This window comes from Mus caroli, chromosome 7 (assembly GCF_900094665.2).
Source record: "Mus caroli chromosome 7, CAROLI_EIJ_v1.1, whole genome shotgun sequence".
Taxonomy (NCBI): Eukaryota; Metazoa; Chordata; class Mammalia; order Rodentia; family Muridae; genus Mus; species Mus caroli.
In genome coordinates, this window is record NC_034576.1 from 68,542,789 (window position 1) to 68,559,976 (window position 17,188).

At 46.9% G+C, this 17,188-nt stretch overlaps 1 long non-coding RNA gene across 5 annotated transcripts in view; it reads left to right on the plus strand.

Annotated features, from left to right (window-relative positions):
- Positions 1-4,815: 4,815 nt before the first annotated feature.
- The window catches only part of LOC110298681, a 15,486-nt gene continuing 3,113 nt past the window's right edge, over positions 4,816-17,188 (plus strand). Inside the window, exons 1-5 of one of the 5 annotated variants that reach the window (XR_002378398.1) lie at positions 4,816-4,881; positions 5,823-6,132; positions 7,693-8,031; positions 11,218-11,429; positions 14,241-14,550. This is a non-coding gene — a long non-coding RNA (uncharacterized LOC110298681). Of the gene's footprint in view, positions 4,882-4,918; positions 4,937-5,664; positions 6,133-7,692; positions 8,032-11,217; positions 11,430-14,240; positions 14,551-17,188 lie in introns of those variants that run through there. The other 4 variants (XR_002378399.2, XR_002378396.2, XR_002378397.2 and 1 more) reach the window with 4 other exon arrangements.

Consider the following 17,188-nt stretch of genomic DNA (forward strand, 5'->3'; position numbering starts at 1 on the left):
TGAAGACTAGAGCCCTGGAGTACTTTGGAAAGAAGAGAGTTTTATTTAGCTCCTGTTTCTGGAGGCATTAGAACATGGATCTGGCTTCTGCTCATGAGAACCCCATGGCTGATGGGATCACATTTGTGGGGAATCGAGAGACCCCCACATTTGTGGGAATGTGAGAGACCACACTGTTGGACCAGAAACCAGAATAAGAGAGGCCAGTCTTGATCTTCTCTAACTATCCTTTCTGGAGGACTAACTCAGGCTCCCACAATAACTACATCAATCCCTCCCACGGACAATATCCCCAGTGACAGAGCCAACTCTGCCAATTTTGGGATCCACAACCTCTCGACCTCATGCCACTGGGGACCAATCCACTAATCCATGAACCCTTGGGGGACAAAGTAGATAGAAACTGTGGGACACTGCTGTACTTCCTTTGCAATACAGTCCTCCCTGTGAGCACCACAGCCCTGGCCTACCATGGCTGCTTCCTGCCTGGATCTTTGCAAACACCCTCATCTCCTTTCCCTTGGCCCCATCTGTGTTTCCTCATCACATGGAAAGTGTGACCTGTTCAGGCAGAGGTCAGAGTAGCACTCTTCCTTTAGCTGTCATCATAACTCCCTGTCTCACACAGAGCAAAGTCGCCCACACTGGCCCCATGGCTCCAGCGACACCAGCTGAGCACCCCAACACCATTCTGGGTCCTTTTTCCACTCCCCCTACCTCAGAGCTTCACAGTTCTCTCCCTGGGATCCCTGCACCATTGTGGGGAGCCCTTTTCAGGCTCACACTGAAATTGTGCACATTCCCCTCCCCCTCCCCCTGCTTACTCTCATAGCTCTGTGTATATTTTATTTATTGGCCAGTCTGTTTTTCTCTTCAGTCAGATTGTAAGGAAATGTTGACCCCATGGAAACAGGATAGTATGCCTGTCTTGTCCACCACTGTATCTCTAGGGCTTGGAACATGGCAAGAGATACAGAGGCTCTCAGACTTGCTCCAGCATCTTTGGATTCTCCCTGTTCCTGTGGGCCAGCATCACATTCAACCTGCTGTTAGACAAAAAAACAGATCATACAATGAGTCTTCCTGTACCAACTAAAGCAATCAAGACAATCCTCTACAGACATGCATACAGAGTATGCTGGTGTAGACAGTTCCTGACAGAGACTCTCCCTAGAAGACTCTAGATTGCGTTAAGTTCACAATGAAAGCTGGGAGCTGAATTCATCACACAAAGCACAAACAGAGAGTCCTGAAGAGAATCAAGTGGGAATGGGGAGGGCACTAGTAGAAATGTGGAGGCAAGTGATGATAGACAGGGCCTACGCATAGATGTTGTTAACACTGAGGTGGGAGGAGCAGCTGCCTGTGGCCAGGTGTGCAGAGGGAACAGGTCCAGGTGAGAGGCAACAGGCTTGCTGTGCACAAGAAAAGGGAACAGGCAGAGAGATCACGGTCCACTGAAACCAAGACACTGAAGAAAGCCAAGATGAACTCATACATTAATTTAAAACACAGCAATGCTAAGTGTGGATGAATGGTTGAGAAAAGCATGGTCCAAACAGTAGAACATTCAGTTGTAAGAAGATGGGAAACTGTGCCCAATGGTAAGATATGGATTAATCCTGAGAATACTGAGTTAAATAAGCCAGGCTCAAAAGGCGGTGTTATATGGTTCTGTTAGTGAGGCTCCTGTGCAGACAGAGACAGACAGCAGGATGGTGGTTGTCGGGGGCTGGGGAAAAGTGTGCACAGTTCCAGCTTCGGAAGGCGAGGAGCATCTGGAAAGGGGTAGCCATGGCTGTAGTGAAGTGACAGCATGCTCCTCGCCCGTCATCTTAACGCTGTCGTCAACGGCGAATTTATCTCACACACATTTTATCACAGTATAAAAATAAGAATGTAAAACTCAGTAGATATTTTTAAAAAATAAAAAAGAATGACACTCTACATTTTACATGGGCCCATATATAAACTTTAAGCATGCTAGACTATTAAAGGGGTGGGTATAACAAAGGCAATACACAGACAAATGATCCAAGGCAGAGAGTGAGCCTCTGCCTGAATCTGGAGAATGGTGTTTAGGGATGGTGCAGTCAGTGGGGGATGGAGCTGTCTCTGCGGTAGTTTCAAGGGACATTATCCTGCATCCTCTTTAGTGTGAAGAGGTGGCTCCCTATACCCTAGAACACCCCCAACTGCTTCAAAATCCAGTTCCTACAAGGGCCCTTTTGGCTACTTGAATGCCTTCTCTGCTAACCAGAAAGACTGGTCCTCAAGTACCAGCTGCATCCCAGTCTTCTCCCAGGCTGGCCAACCACCTGGCCCAGTCTCCTGCATCCATGGCTAGCACACTCAGTGAGGCTTATGCACATAGTAGGTGCTCAGACTACAGGAAGAATGAAGGGGGAGGCTTCTCATGCCTGGACTCCAGCGACCTCTGTGGGTGACTCTTCCTTCTCCTGACTCAGCACACCTCTAAAACCATGGGAGCCTAAAGATGTCCACTCTCTCATTTTTCAATAACCGATGGCTAATACAGATGGTCAAGTTGACAGAATTTAGAGTCACGGGGCAGAGAGGCTTCAGGGTATGCCTGTTGGGGGTTACTTGATTAGGTAAACTGAGGTAGGGAAGTCAAGCCACCTTTAATGTGGGCTGGAGTCCTAGACTGAATCAAAAGGGGAAGGTTAGCTGAGTACCAGCAGCCATGCCTTCCCATTTCCTGACCCCAGATGCATGCAACAAGCCACCCCAAGGTCCTACTGCCCTGACTTCCTGGAATGATGCCCTTAAATTCTGAGCCAAAATAAATCCCTGCTCCCCCTCAGGTGTTGTTTGTTTGTTTGTTTTGTTTTTGGTCAGGTATTTTATCACAGCAATGGGGAAAAACAGCTAAGCAACAACCAGACCCGGTTTCTATTTGAACCCCTGATTCTACTTGATAATGGAGAACTCCTGTCAGCCAGGGCTTAGTTGTATCCTCTGTTCTGATCGGTGCCGAAGGGCACGGCAGGGATACAGTTGTCCTGTGAGTGTGTCTGGTCACTCATCTGAGCATGAGGACGGCCACTGCTTCAGGAAGATGAGTTGCCACCATGCCACTTCCAGGACTCACTATGTCACTTCCAGGACTCACCATGCCACTTCCAGGAAAGGATGGGTGGAAGAGTCATTTGTGTTCCATGCCTGAAATTCAGACCATGATAAAACCCTTCCAGATTTGCTGTCTCCAACGCACACCCATACAACACCGTACAACGTACACACCATACAACGCACACACCATACACCAAGCACCCCCCATGCTGCCCTCTTGGGCATGCTGCTGAGTTTTGATTGATATGTCCAATTCTAGGACAACTGAGCCCATCAGGATGCTGAAGAGGGGACAGCAGAAGGAGCACCAGGTTAGGCTGTGTCTTATATGAGCAACCCATGACAGACAAGCCAAGCACTGTGCAAGGGCATGCCTGCTAGTATTGAATAAGATTTTAGCCAGGGAAGGATACAACCCTCAAACAGCAATGCGAGGACACTCCTGGCTGTGTCCACCAGGTCTCCTGACTGCAAAGCAGTCTGGTTACCATCCAGGAGGGAACATGATAAGAGGATTCAAAGTGGCCTGTCGGTAACTGACTACTGAATGGCTTCAAGAAAATGACCCAGAATCCATTGCTGCTGGGTGACCATGGCCACACCCTGGGACACGTGTAGGATGTTACCCATGCTGAGCATGCTACCTGTGCCTAGGACACGGGCCAGATGCTTCAGCCTAGCCTCCATGTGTGGTGGCAGTGTGTGGGGACCTACCTACACTTCTCCAGAAGCCAGGGATTGAATAGTTCTGTTTCTCTCAAGAAGACAAAGTCTTGCTTGCCACCAAAGAAAGAGTCTCCCCCCATGTTACAGTACTGCTCTAAAGCTAGAAACGTTTGCCTACTAAGAAAACACAACACCTTGCCTTGGTGAGTTCAAAAGAAAAGAGGCCTTCTTCAGTTCACTGTCGCAAAGACCCAAGGACGAGAGACTGCACTGGGTGGTGTCTTTCTGCTGGCAGAGTCCCAAGCAGCAAGGGATCTCCCCCCAAAAGGCAGGGGCCATGCATGCTTCGGTCCAGTGAAGGCCTCACTGCTGGCTACACTGTGTCTGCCCTCTAACACTTACTTCACAATGGGGACAAAATTCCAACCTGAGTTGGGAGGTAGAGGAAGTTGTGTTGAAACCGTAGCAACAATCAAAATAAAAAAATAGTTCACATGACTAATTGATGACTCAGTGGCCGTGGATGTCTCTAGCTCCCATTGGCCAGCATTTAGCTAAACTAGAACCTTAGCCGATCATTTCACGTTCCTTAGTCATAATCTCTTCAACGTTCCTTCAGATTTCTAGTATTCAGAGCTATTCAGTGAACAGAAAAAGTTTAATGACTATGGTTTTAGTACTCTAAACAGCGTGTGCCAACTGTCCTAAGAAGGAATGAGTGTGTGTGTGTGTGTGTGTGTGTGTGTGTGTGAAATCACGTACTAAATATCTACCCAAACTTTAGCTCTTATAAACTAGATTTTATTTTATTTTATTTTATTTTAACAGATATTATTGTGCAGGCCCCAGTTCTTCTCTAGTTTTTCCAGAGCGGGCCTCCCTGCTCCATCTTTCTCTTCTCTTGACCAGGTGTGCAAACAATTGGAAGGGCTCAATAGGTCAGGGCCATCTGTGGTTTTTACCAGTTGGCAGTGGCATGCAGGGAGGAGGCCAGGGTTGTGGGTCTAGGGTTGGGCAACTTTGTAACAAACATATTAGATGATGCAACCGGGGCACAGGCTTCTGAAAGGCACACGTGGTCTCAACTGTGGCACCTTGGAAACAGCCTAAGAACTCAAGGTGAAGTTTTTTCCTTGGGCTTGAACTGGGCTTTCTGGTAGAGTGCAGCCGAGGAGTAAGTTGGATCTGTGTGGGGTTTTAACTAATGTGCCCAAGTAAGTTGGGAAGTGGTTGTCATAGCAGCAGGGTAGCCATGAGACTTGAGGCAGTTGTAGGTAAAAGCCAAGCTCATGGAGGTAGATGCTGTAATGAACAAAGGGCCTATCTCTCTACCAACCCTGCAAACAGGCTAGCTTATTAATTATAGACAACCCAGTCTGGTATCCCAGGAGGCCCCGGTGTGAATTGAGGGACATAGCAAGCCAGTTTGGGATTCAGTTCCTCTGCTTGTAAGCACCTGGCTTCATGCATGGTGTCTGCCCAGGAGGGTGGATGAGGCCAGGATAGCCTGGCTAGGGTCTGCAGGAGTGAGGGCTGATGATCTTGCCAGCAACCACCTCCCAGGCCCAGCTGCAGGGCTGGGCTTCCTGAAAACTGTGAGTCTGGAGCAAGACAGCTGACCCCTGCCTGCCTGTTTACAGTTTTCACAGGGCTCTGGGGACAGCTGTGGCCTCCCCACCCCTGTGGCCTCATGGTGGTGATGTGGGGGGGGGGCCCTACTGGAGCGGCTGGGATTCAGGAACATCATCAGCTGTTCAAGAGCTACAGTCTCCCCATAACTTTCAGCAAATAGTGGGTGTTAGTTCATATCTCCTGTAAACAGTTGTTTTCTCCGTGGCTGCCCGGCTCCGGTTAAATATTAACAAAGAACAGCCCCCATGGCCACTCCTGGGGTGTCTGTTTTAAATATTTAAGTAATTGCTCTTTCCCGTCCCTGAATGACATTTTGGCTAAATTTTCTGTAACTGCTGTTGTTCCTCTGGTTATTAAATTGTGTAAAATGCCCACCCCTTCCTCTCTCCCTTCCTCCTTCCCTGTCTTCTCCCTCCCTCTGTAAACAGCTGTCTCATTCACCTCCAGTCAAAACACCCTGGGACATCCTGGGGCCCAGAGTATCCTGCAAGGCTCATGTGTGACCTCCTGGGAAGCAGGTGGCTATTGAGCCTGGCAGTCTCTCCCGAGGAGGATGCGGCAGAGGGGCTCACCTTGGAGCGCCAGGAAGAGCAGCTGAGCTGTGCTGAGTGGGGTCTGTCTCCACCCGGTATTTGTGGTAACCACAGGCTTCGGGATAGTCTGCTTCTACCTGGGCACAGCTGTGGAAACTTCCTCGGGCCTTAGATTTTGCATCATTAGGGATCCGCACCCAGGCAGGTTAGTGCCTCCTTCCCAGGTAAGGCATGGGATGGCTGTGCCACTGAAACCTTTTCTGAAGAGCTTGGTTCTTTCTCTCCTTTCCTTTCCACTCCATGGAAGGAGCAGGGTGTAGAAGGACGAGGGTGACCTTTTTCCTGCTTGGGCCAAAGAAGTCTAGCTCTAATTTATGAGACTCCAAGACAACCTTGCATTTCTGAAGAGCTAGTGAGATCACCTAAATAAACTAATTTAAAGTCACTTCCACTTACCCCAAAGACTACCATGCAGATCTTAGCATCGAATGAATTCCATCCTCCTTAATATTTTTTAAGACCTTTTAGTACTTAAAAAACAAAATAAAGGGGTGGTTCCAATACTATAATTCCTGGTAGGGCACCAGGGTGGACCCTCAGGACACTTCCTGTTGGAGGAGCCTGATACAGCACTAGAGTCTCATGGGAAGTCGTGAGTCCCCAGATGCATGGCCTCTCTGCATTCTTACTTTCCTCCTTTCTACATGGAGGAAATAGTAGTTCCGACTTCAGAATTGTTAAGATCGACAACTTGGACTTCGTGAGTGATACAACGTGCCAGCACAGTACTGCCTCAACCAATGAGCTAGCTACTGCTGAAACTAACCAGGAGGGAATGCTGAGGGAGAAGGTGGGTCAGTCCCCAGGCCACCCTGTGGCCCAGAGACAGAGTCATTAGTTGTTGGAACGTTTGAAAGAGGGATTGCCAGCCAGAAGTCAAATGGACAGGTAGGGGCTGAAGAGGGGGTCAGTGCCTGCAGCTCTGCGCATGTCAGAGCGATGCAGCTCTGCGCATGTCAGAGGGTAGCTCAGGGATGGCGCCTTATCCCTCAGAACCTGGGGCCACAGGCAAACCGGCTGGTGGGGCAGAGGGGAAGTACTTAAGAGCAGGACTAAGTAGAAGTCTGTTTGGGGCTCTGCTCAGTCATTTACCCTCGGCTACCCAAACACGGGATGGTAACAGCCAGCCGTGGCCTCCACCCCACCCTCAGACACTCTAAGAGACACTGGACCTGCTTTCCAAGAACTAACTAGTCTTTCAATATGAGTGGATTTTATATAATGGGGTAGTGCTCAAAGCCCACCTCAGCATCACCCATAGCGCTCTGGAGGGCGTTGAAACGTGGGGTAGATGGGCCTCACCTGAGCTTTTTGATACAGATGGATCTAGACCAGTGGTTCTTACCTAGTGGGTCGTGACCCTTCTGAGGGTCATATATCAGATATCCTGCACATCAGATATTTACATTACAGTTCATAACTGTCGCACGATTATAGCTGCGAAGTAGCAACAAAATAATTTTGTGATGGGGGGGTCAAAACAACATGAGGAACTATATTAAAGGGTATAGCATTCGGAAAGTTGAGAACCTCTGCTCTAGATGCTAGCGTGAAGATGAGAATCTACATTTCTGATTAGTTCCTGTATTGGTTGCTATTCTCCTTCTCACAGATGGACTGTCTCTCCTTTGATTTCTGGCCTGTTATGCTTGGGACTACTGCAGAAGCTTAGCCCCTTCTGATGTTTGTGTTTAACAATCTACAGGCCCAGTCCTTGACACTATCTGATCCAGGGAGCTGCCTTGTGGGGATGCAGACCTTCTACAAACAGGCACACTATGCACCAGGCACCCAGCACAGTCACCCTGGTGCTCCACTCTCAAAAACAAAAGAAGGATGGAGACCCACTGGATGCATAAAGAAGACCAGAAATAAGAGAAAGAAATAGGAGAACCAGCCAACCTCATAGGGAAAATAAATATTTCAGAAAGCAGAAGATAATCCCTCAAAATATTAACCAGTGTCTTCAGAGAAATGAAGGTCTGGGGCCTATAATGAAAAGAAAATAAAAATAAAATAACTGCTGTCAGAAAGGAATCACACGGTAAAGATAGAAGCTTAGAAATTAAACACGATGATTTAAATCAAAATTTTAATTAAGCTGAGCCAGGTGGTACACACCCTTAATCCCAACCCTCGAGAGGCAGAGACGGGTGGATCTTTGTGAGTTTGAAGCCAGCTTGGTCTACATAGGGAGTTTTAGGTCAGCTAGAGCTACATAGTGAAATATTTTCTCAAAAAAAAAAAAAAAAAAGAAAAGAAAAGAAAAAGAAAAAAAATGGAGTGAGGGGGAGCTGGAGAGAGATTTCTCATTGGTTAAGACCATTCGCTGCTCTTCAGATGCCCGGGTTTAATTCCCAATTCCACAGGACAATTAATAGCTGTCTGTAACTCCAGTCCCAGGGGAGCTAACGCCTTCTTCTGGACTTTCTGAGTAGCAGGAAGGCACATGGTGCACAGACATACATGCAGGCAAAACACCCATACACAAAACAAAAACCTAAAGTCATTAGAGCTGGAGGGGTGGCTTAGCAGTTAAGAGCATATACTGCTCTTGCCAAGGGCGCAAGTTCAATTCCCAGCACCTACATCAGGAAGCTCACAACCTCCTATAATCCCTGCTCCTGGGGAACTAACCCTCTCCTCTGTCCTCCTTATGTAGGTCTCATGCACTCACGTGCATGCCGCACTGCCACAGACACGTACACATAGTTAGAAAGTAAGCCTATTTTTGCAATAAAATAATCTTAAAATTCAAAATTGTCAGCCCGGCAGTGATGGCACATGCCTTTAATCCCAGCACTCGGGAGGCAGAAGCAGGTGGATTTCTGAGTTTGAGGCCAGCCTGATCTACAGAGTGAGTTCCAGGACAGCCAGGGCTACACAGAGAAACCCTGTTTCGAAAAACAAACAAACAAACAAACAAACAAACTCAAAATTGTCAATAAAACAAAGCCAGGATGCATCCTAGAGTTTAGAATGAAAATAGAAAGAAACTAAAAAATGTAAATGCACACTAAAGGTGAAGAACAGTTTTCAGAGAAAGAACAAGCAACAGAAGCAGGCTTGGATACAGCAGACATGCTGGAATTATGCTGGGAATTTAAGATAATTATAATTAATGTTCTAAGGAGAAACTGTAATGGAAAAAAGATGGACAGCATGCGAGAACATATGGGTAGGTAAGTAGAGACTGGAACTAAGAGAGCTTAGAAAAGAAATTGAAAAAGATAAATAAAAGAAACAAGCCCTGCACGTAGCCGAGGAGAGAGTCCGTGATGTTCCGGAACTGGAGTGCAAAGAGAAAGAAAACCACTGGAGAGAGAGAGGGGAGCAAGGATCAGGGGCTGAGGTTAGCAAGTGTCTGTTTGGCTTGTGCTGTGTGCAGCAGCAGCAGTAGCAGCAGCATTTGGTACTTTCATAGTATTACAGGCTACACGTTCAGGATCAAGGCTCATGGGTCGGCTTTGGTGAGCCTCTCTTCCTGCCTTGTAGACAGGCACCTTCTCCCATTATCCTCTGTGTGCTCCACGCTGACAGCTCTGCTGTCTCTCCTTCTTTAGACACCAGTCTTACCAAATCAGGGCTCCTAATATACTAATATACATATAGTACCATTGAACCTTAAATAAGTCCTATAGGCCCTGTCTCCAAATACAGTCACCATGGGATGAGAGCTTTCATGAATGGGTTGAGAGAGGGGCATTCATTCAGTCCTTAACACCCAGAAGCCAGAGAGCCACAGGAGGCTGCAACCTCACTCTGGAACTGAGGGAATGAAACAGAAATTAGGGCCAACCACAGCATGTGGCCACAATCAGCTACACCGGGGAACCTGCATTCTACCCCCTACAGAAGTGGCTACAGAGCCTAGAACAGGAACAGCTCCTACCATTGCTACCCCTGATACCAATGCAGCTACTTGCTGGTAGACACTTGCTGGCAGGGGAAGCTGGGAAATCAAGTTCACAGGCTCCCTCCAACCCTGTCAATGGACAAGAGCAAGGGAAGGCGAGTTTGGAGTTGTTTCCAAGTTCAGCAACTGTAAAGTAAAGTTTGGGAAATTGGGTGTAGCTATTCATCGTGAGAAAACAAAAACAAACAAACAGACAAACAAACAGAACAAACAAACAAAAAAAGGTGATTAGAACATTTAAGGGAGGAAAAACAAACAAACAAAAAGTTATAAATTTTATGACCACATCTGGTGTGGCACATGCCTGCAATCCCAGCATTAGGGAGACTGAGTCAAGAAGGTTGGGAGTTCAAATCCAGCCCCAGCTACATAGTAAATCTGAGCCAGTCTAGGCCACAGGAGATCCTGTATGATGGCACTGAGGTTAAGAGTACTTGTTCTGCCTACAAGAGGTACAGGGATAAAGATGGAACAGAAATTGAGAGAATAGTTAAGCAATGACTGGCCCAGCTTGAAAGCTATACCATGAGAGAGAACCTGGCCCTGACACAATTAATGATATTCCCCTGGACTTGCAGACAGGAACCTAGCATAACCATCATCTGAGAGGCTTCACCCAGCAACTGATGGAAACAACTGCAGAGACCCACAGCCAAACATTAGGCAGAGCTTGGGGAATCCTTTGGAAGATAAGAGAGGAATGATAGAAGGAGCCAGAGAGTTCAAAGACACACAAGAAAACCTACAGAATCAACCAACTTAGGCCCATAGAGGCTCATAGAGACTGAACCACCAACCAAAGAGCATGCTTGGGACAAAGCTAGGCCCCCTATGAATCTGTAACAGATGTGCAGCTTGAGCTTCTCGTGTGGGACTCCTAACAGCAGGAGCAGAGGCTGTCTCTGACTCTGGTGCCTGCTTTTGGACCCCTTTCCCATAACTGAGCTGCCTTGTCCAGCCTCAGTAGGAGAAGATGCATCTAGTCCTACTGCAGCTTGATACCCAAGGCAGATATCCATGGGAGGCTTCCCTTTTCTGAGGAGAAAAGGAAGACAGAAGGTGGGGGGAGAGAGGGACTGGGAGGAGAGGAAGGAGAGGAGGCTGCTACTGGGATGTAAAGTAATTTAATTCATTTAAAAAGAGAGAGAAAGGAAACAAGAGCCCTTGCCACTTTCTGGAAGCTCTAACTCTGTCAGGTCCCAGGGTCCACATGGTGGGGTTCACAACTGCCTGCTTTTGAGCAAGAGGAAGGTGTATTAGAGAAAGAATCCATTGGATTTTGGCCTTAAGAACATTCTACTTTCTGTGGCTCAGGAGAAGCAGCCAATAGTCCTACTGACTGACATAACAAGTACTGACGAAGTTGTACATGTGCCGATGTCATTCCTTCCTTCCGACCGCCGAAACAAACGTTAGAAAGAACAGGAAATTCAACTGCAGGCCATTGTAAACTCAAGTTCCCAGAGAGCCGCCATGCCCATGCTAAGGAGTCTACAAGGCTATTGATTAACTGGACCTTTGTAATGGTAAGAAGCTAAGATGCTGCTCACCTAGAGCCAAGTGATTTTAGATTATTTTCGATCCCTTTAATAGCTATTCCCTGCCCAAGTCTGTATCTGCCCTTACATCCGTGTATCCGATAAACTTTTCAAAACTCTAGAAAGTGGGCGGGAGACTAGCTTCTGCCACCCTCAATGCTAAGAAAGCCATCTAGTGGCTCGGCCATCTGCTGCAGAAATGTCCTCTCTTTGCTGCTCTTCCTACTGGATGTTCTTATCGATGTTTGTTTTTAAGCCTTGATTTACAATCGTCTTACTTGTGTGATTATAAACGTTCACAAAACTGGTCCCGCATTAGAACATGCTATTTGACACAACCTGAATCCTTGTTCCTGGGCTGTGCTCATTCATACTCGGCTTAAGAATAGACCATTCTTATGCCCTTTGAGGAGACATCTATCTTTTACACACCAGCAAACAGAATAGTATCCTTCTATTGATGATGTAGCCAAGATGAAGGTACATCAGAGGCAGAAATGAAGGAAGTGGCTGGCCCCAGTGGGCAAAGGCAAAAGAGTGAAATTCTCTGTTTAAATAGTAGAGAATCCATAGATGTATTCAAAGGCAACAGATGAAGAAGTGTGATATAAGTGTATGAGTCTGTTAGTTTAATTATTAATTAGTTAATAAGTTATGGTGATGATCGCTGTGTGTGTGTGTGTGTGTGTGTGTGCTAGAACTCTAAACCTTGGGCTTTGGACATGCCAGGCAAGCCCTCTTCCAATCAAACTATGTCCCAATCAGAAATTATTTTTAAGAATAGACGCAGACTAAGAATGGCAGGACTGTGCCCAGAGGGCAGCACCCCATGGCATATGCAGGGCTTTGTGCCCTGGTGAGATGTTTGTCCTTTGCCAAAGCCTTCTGGAATTTGTTCACATGTGCTAAGATTTCTCTCAGCTGTAAGCCATTGCTAGGCATTTCCTGGGTCTGTTTTACAGTAGTCACAAGCACGGGATTCATGACTTCACCTACTGTGTAGTTTTGGGCCAACTTAATCACATTTACATTTTTCCTGTCAAGGGTACTTTTGCCTTCTCTTGCCTGTTCAGTGAGAGCAGGGAAGTGAACTTGGGTCCAGTTTCAAATGACCTGGTCAGGCTGGTGGACTGGTCTCAGCCTTCATGGCTGCTCTCTGAAGGGTTATTGTCAGGGTATCACTAGGAGAATACAGGCCGTTGTCAGGGTACCGCTAGGAGAATACAGGCCATAACCAGTTGGCTACATAGGTAGGGGCCATGGGGCATCATTTTAATTGCTTTTCTTCTAGTAGCTATCAAACACATTACAGAAACAACATAAGAAGGGGAGGCTGTGTTTGGGGTCATGGTTTGAGGTGATACAGTCCATCATGCCAGGGGAAGGCATGGAGAGGGAACATGGAAACAGATGGTCACATCCCATAGTTAGGTAGCAGAGAGATGAGCTGCTGTTCAGACCGCTTCCTAGTTCTGTTTCACTCAGTGATCCCTGTCCTACCCCAGCCCATGGAGGCTCCTCCCACATTCAGAGCAGACCTTTGCCTCAACTAATCCTCCACAATGCTAATAAAAAACGCTCTCATGGAAGCACCCAGAAGTGTGTCTCCACTTCAGCCAAGCTGACAAAGGAGATCAAACAGGACCCCTGTAGCCAATCTGTAGATCTGACCACACCCACCAGCAGGGCAGTTCCTCATTCCCGGCACTCCCAACCTTATTGGCCAGGAGACCTTGAGTAAGCCTCTGTTTCCTCTCCCTTACCCATTTCCCTGACCACTGCCCTATACCTAGTAGGCAGTAGCTCCTCCCATATCCCTTACCAAGAGTCTCCCTATGACCCTGGCCACCACTAGGGCTGCTCAGCATTGCACATGGTCTCAGTTAACCCCTTCTGGGACAGTAGCAGCTCACTTCCCTGCTTTCTCCTAACTCTACTTTCCCAGACTTTAGGCACCTATTTTCTCCTCTCGTGCCCAACCCAGCTCACCTCCTGGCGTTTCCAGAACACTGTGCACCATGATCCTCATTCCGGACACATTTGCTATTGCCTTTTCCCACCTACCCTCAACATATGACCTCGTTCCAACTCTGAATCTTTACCTGATCCTTCTGACCCTCTGGCCGCCCACCACTGTTTCAGTAAAGGCCAGCACATGACCCACTGAGTTATGCTGTAGCCAATAGGAGGAATGAGACATCAAGGCCATGGCATCCTGCACTCTTAGAGCCTATATGAGCCAGATGGTGTTCTAGCTATGTATATTAGTGGGGCTTTCTAATAATGTGATAAAACAAAACACCATGACCAAAAGCAACCTGGAAAGGAAAGGTTTGTTACAGCTTTTAGTTTTGCATCATAGTCCATCGTTCAAGGAGCTCAGGGAGGAAGTCAAGGCAGGGACTCAAGCAGAGGCCATGGAAGAATGCTGATTGGCATGGCTAGCTTTCAGGGCCACCTTCCCGGATGTTGCTGCGGCCTCTAGGTCGCTGCTGCCACCACCGCTGCTGCTGCAGCCATCGCTGCTGCCACCACCACACCCCACCCACCACAACTCTTCAATACACTCCTGTGGACTGAGCCTGGCCACATCAATCATTAAAAAAATGTCCTACAATCTGGATGGAGGCATTTTTCTTAATTGAGATTCCTCTGCTGGAATAACTGTAGCTTGTGTCAAGTTGACAAGAAACAAAAACAAACACAACAAAACAAAACAAAACCCTAATATCAGGACAGCACGTTGTATTGATAACCTGCTTGTTCTTCCAGAAACTCAGTTTTGTCTCCTTCCTACAGATCAGGGGGCTAAGGCATGGAGATGTCAAGTAATTTGCCAAAGATCAGCCAACCAGAGTTCTGAATGCAAACCCCAGAATCCAGGATTTCTGCTGCTACGCTCTACTGCCTCTCCCTGAGAGTTGCTGAGGACCTGGGCCTGAAGAGAAACCCAAATCCTCTGGCCTGATCTCCTTCCTGATACCTACCTTAAAAGGAGAACAACGTATCTCTGGGAAGGCATGGGTTGTTAAGCGATGGTTATCTATGTCAGGATCCTAGATTAGCTATAATAAAGTACTGCAATCGGGTGGCTGAAAAATGACAGAAACTCATTGTCTCTGAGTCATTTAAGGTCAGATCCAAAGTCAGGGTGTTGTTCTCTCCAGACCTCCAGGGAGGAATTTGTCTTTCGGGGTTTTTGTTGTTGTTGTTGTTGTTTTGTTTTATTGTTTTATTGTGGTTTTGTTTGTTTGTTTTTGAGACAGGGTTTCTTTGTATAGCCCTGGCTATCCTGGAACTCACTTTGTAGACCAGGCTGGCCTCGAACTCAGAAATCCACCTGCCTCTGCCTCCCGAGTGCTGGGATTAAAGGCGTGTGCCACCACACCCGGCTTTTTTTTTTTTCCTTTTTATGGAGGCAACACTCATACTAGATTCCAGCCCGCCTCAATTCACTGTGGCTTCCTTTGTCTTAGCCTAATGTACACCTGAAAAGACTGTATTTCCAAATACAACTTCACTCACAAGTACCGAGGCCTAGAGCTTCTGTACATCTTTCTGGGATCTACATGTACACAGTTTTCTGTGCATCTGCACAGCTCCTCTTGTAGAGCAATTGTCCTTGTGTGTTGCTCTTTGTATGTGGAAAACAATTCTCAGACTATGTAGCAAGGCTACTTTCAGGACGGACACTACTTTCTATATCCCAAAGCCTAGAAGATCTTCAAAAGTAATTATATGTGTTTGACTTGAACATTATTACATCATCTCCATATCAAATTACAGAGCCTGAGAAGGAGAGATGGCTCAGTGGTTAGGAGCAATTGCTGTTTGTTCCAGAGGACCTCGGTTCGATTCCCAGCATCCTTATGATGGCTCACACCATCTGTAACTTCAGTTCTAGGGGACTCCATGCTCTCTCTGGCCTCCAAAGACACCAGGAATGCATGTGGTGTACAGGGATATATGCAGACATAATGTTCATCATATAAAAATAAAATAAAAATTTTAAAAATCAAAAACATTATTTTCACCCCAGTGATATTTATAATCTTTGCTTTTAACCTATTAAAGTCAATTTAATTTAAAAACAAAGATAAGCATTTTAGACAGATAATTATAATTTTCTTTCAAGATTTTATTTTCCCCTGGGAAATAAACTAATCTTATTCCACGAGTGAAGTGGAAACTCAAGAGTTCTTTGGAAAGTTAGTTGTGTTGGATGGTGTTCTGCTAAGAGAAAGACTGTTTTGCTAAAGCAGACTCATGAGGAAACCTTTGGCTGAAGCAGACACAGGTGAAAGCCTAGGGCAGACTCGTGAAGGAACGTTTCACTGAAGCAGACACAGGTGAAGGATGCTCTTCTAAAGCAAGCTTGTGAAAGGACACGTGATGAGGGACTCTTCACTAATGACACACAGGTATCGGTTCGCCTCACATTGCTTAGTTGAGCTCCTTTTATTGGGACTCCATACAGAGAAACGCACCAAAAAACTTCCGGTGGTGTGCTACAGCTTCTTGCAGCTTCCGAGGACTTGGGCTGATTGGCAGAGTGAAGTCAGCTGAGTCAGACTCTTGTGCAGAGGCAAGACCTGTGGAGGACACTTGGTGTTTGGAAGGAGCACAAATAGGACTCAGTGGACTGTGAGAGGAGCTTGGCTTGCTTGCATAGCTAAACGCTTCTTGGTCTGTAGCCTTCCCTGATCTTCACACAGCCAAGAACTGTTGTTCCTAGTGTCCCTGCTGGTCCGTACCCCTCCTGCTGACTCATACCTATTCTGCCGAGGCCTGGCTGTTCCTGCTAGGTCATGCCACCACTGCTGCTGTCTCAACACTGCTGAACTGGACTTCTGGTATGTCCGTGAAGTGTTTGTAAGTGGATCAGATATTTACATTATGATTCATAATGGTAGCAAAATTACAGTTTTGAAGTAGCCAGAAAAATAATTTTATGGTTGGGGGTCACCACAACCTGAGGAATTGTATTAAAGGGTTGCAGAATTACAAAGGCTGAGGACCGCTGCTCTAGAGGTACTGAAGACAGTAACACACAGGCGAGCAAGGCCCTGTGATCAGTGCATCTCCACTGTCTCTGTGCTTTGTGGTGTTGGCTCTGTAACTTAATTTTCTTCCCAAAGTAACTGTGAACTTCCCAAGGGCAGGACAGCTGCTTGAGAGACATAGATCCCCAACAGTCAACCTGGGGAGTTAGGACCCATCAGCTCTTTCAGGCCCAGGTCTGTGAGTGGTGAGTGTGACAAGACACTCTCCTGTCCGAAGGTGCTGGCATGCCAGCAATACATTACAGTTGTCACTGCAGTGAATGCTGTGTGTCCCTTCCTCCTGCTGGATCCCTCCAAACATGGCCTTCTGTCTTTCAGGGCCTTGGTGACACTCATGAAGATGCCTCTCTCACACTTCATACCTTTCTCCCCTTTCACACTTCATACCTTTCTCTCCTTTCTTTCTTTGTCACATCCCTGGGAAGGCTGGCAGAGTCTTTGGGTAAGTCAGCCTCTGGGTAAGTCACTTCTTGTCACACATAGTTCTTGCAGCCTAATTTCAAATCCATTAGAATAAAGCTACCCTTAATATACTCTGTTATGGGCTGGAGAGATGGCTCAGCAGTTAAGAGCACCGACTGCTCTTCCAGAGGTCCTGAGTTCAATTCCCAGCAACCTCATGGTGGCTCACAACCATCTGTAATGGGATCCAATGCCCTCTTCTGGGGTATCTGAAGACAACTA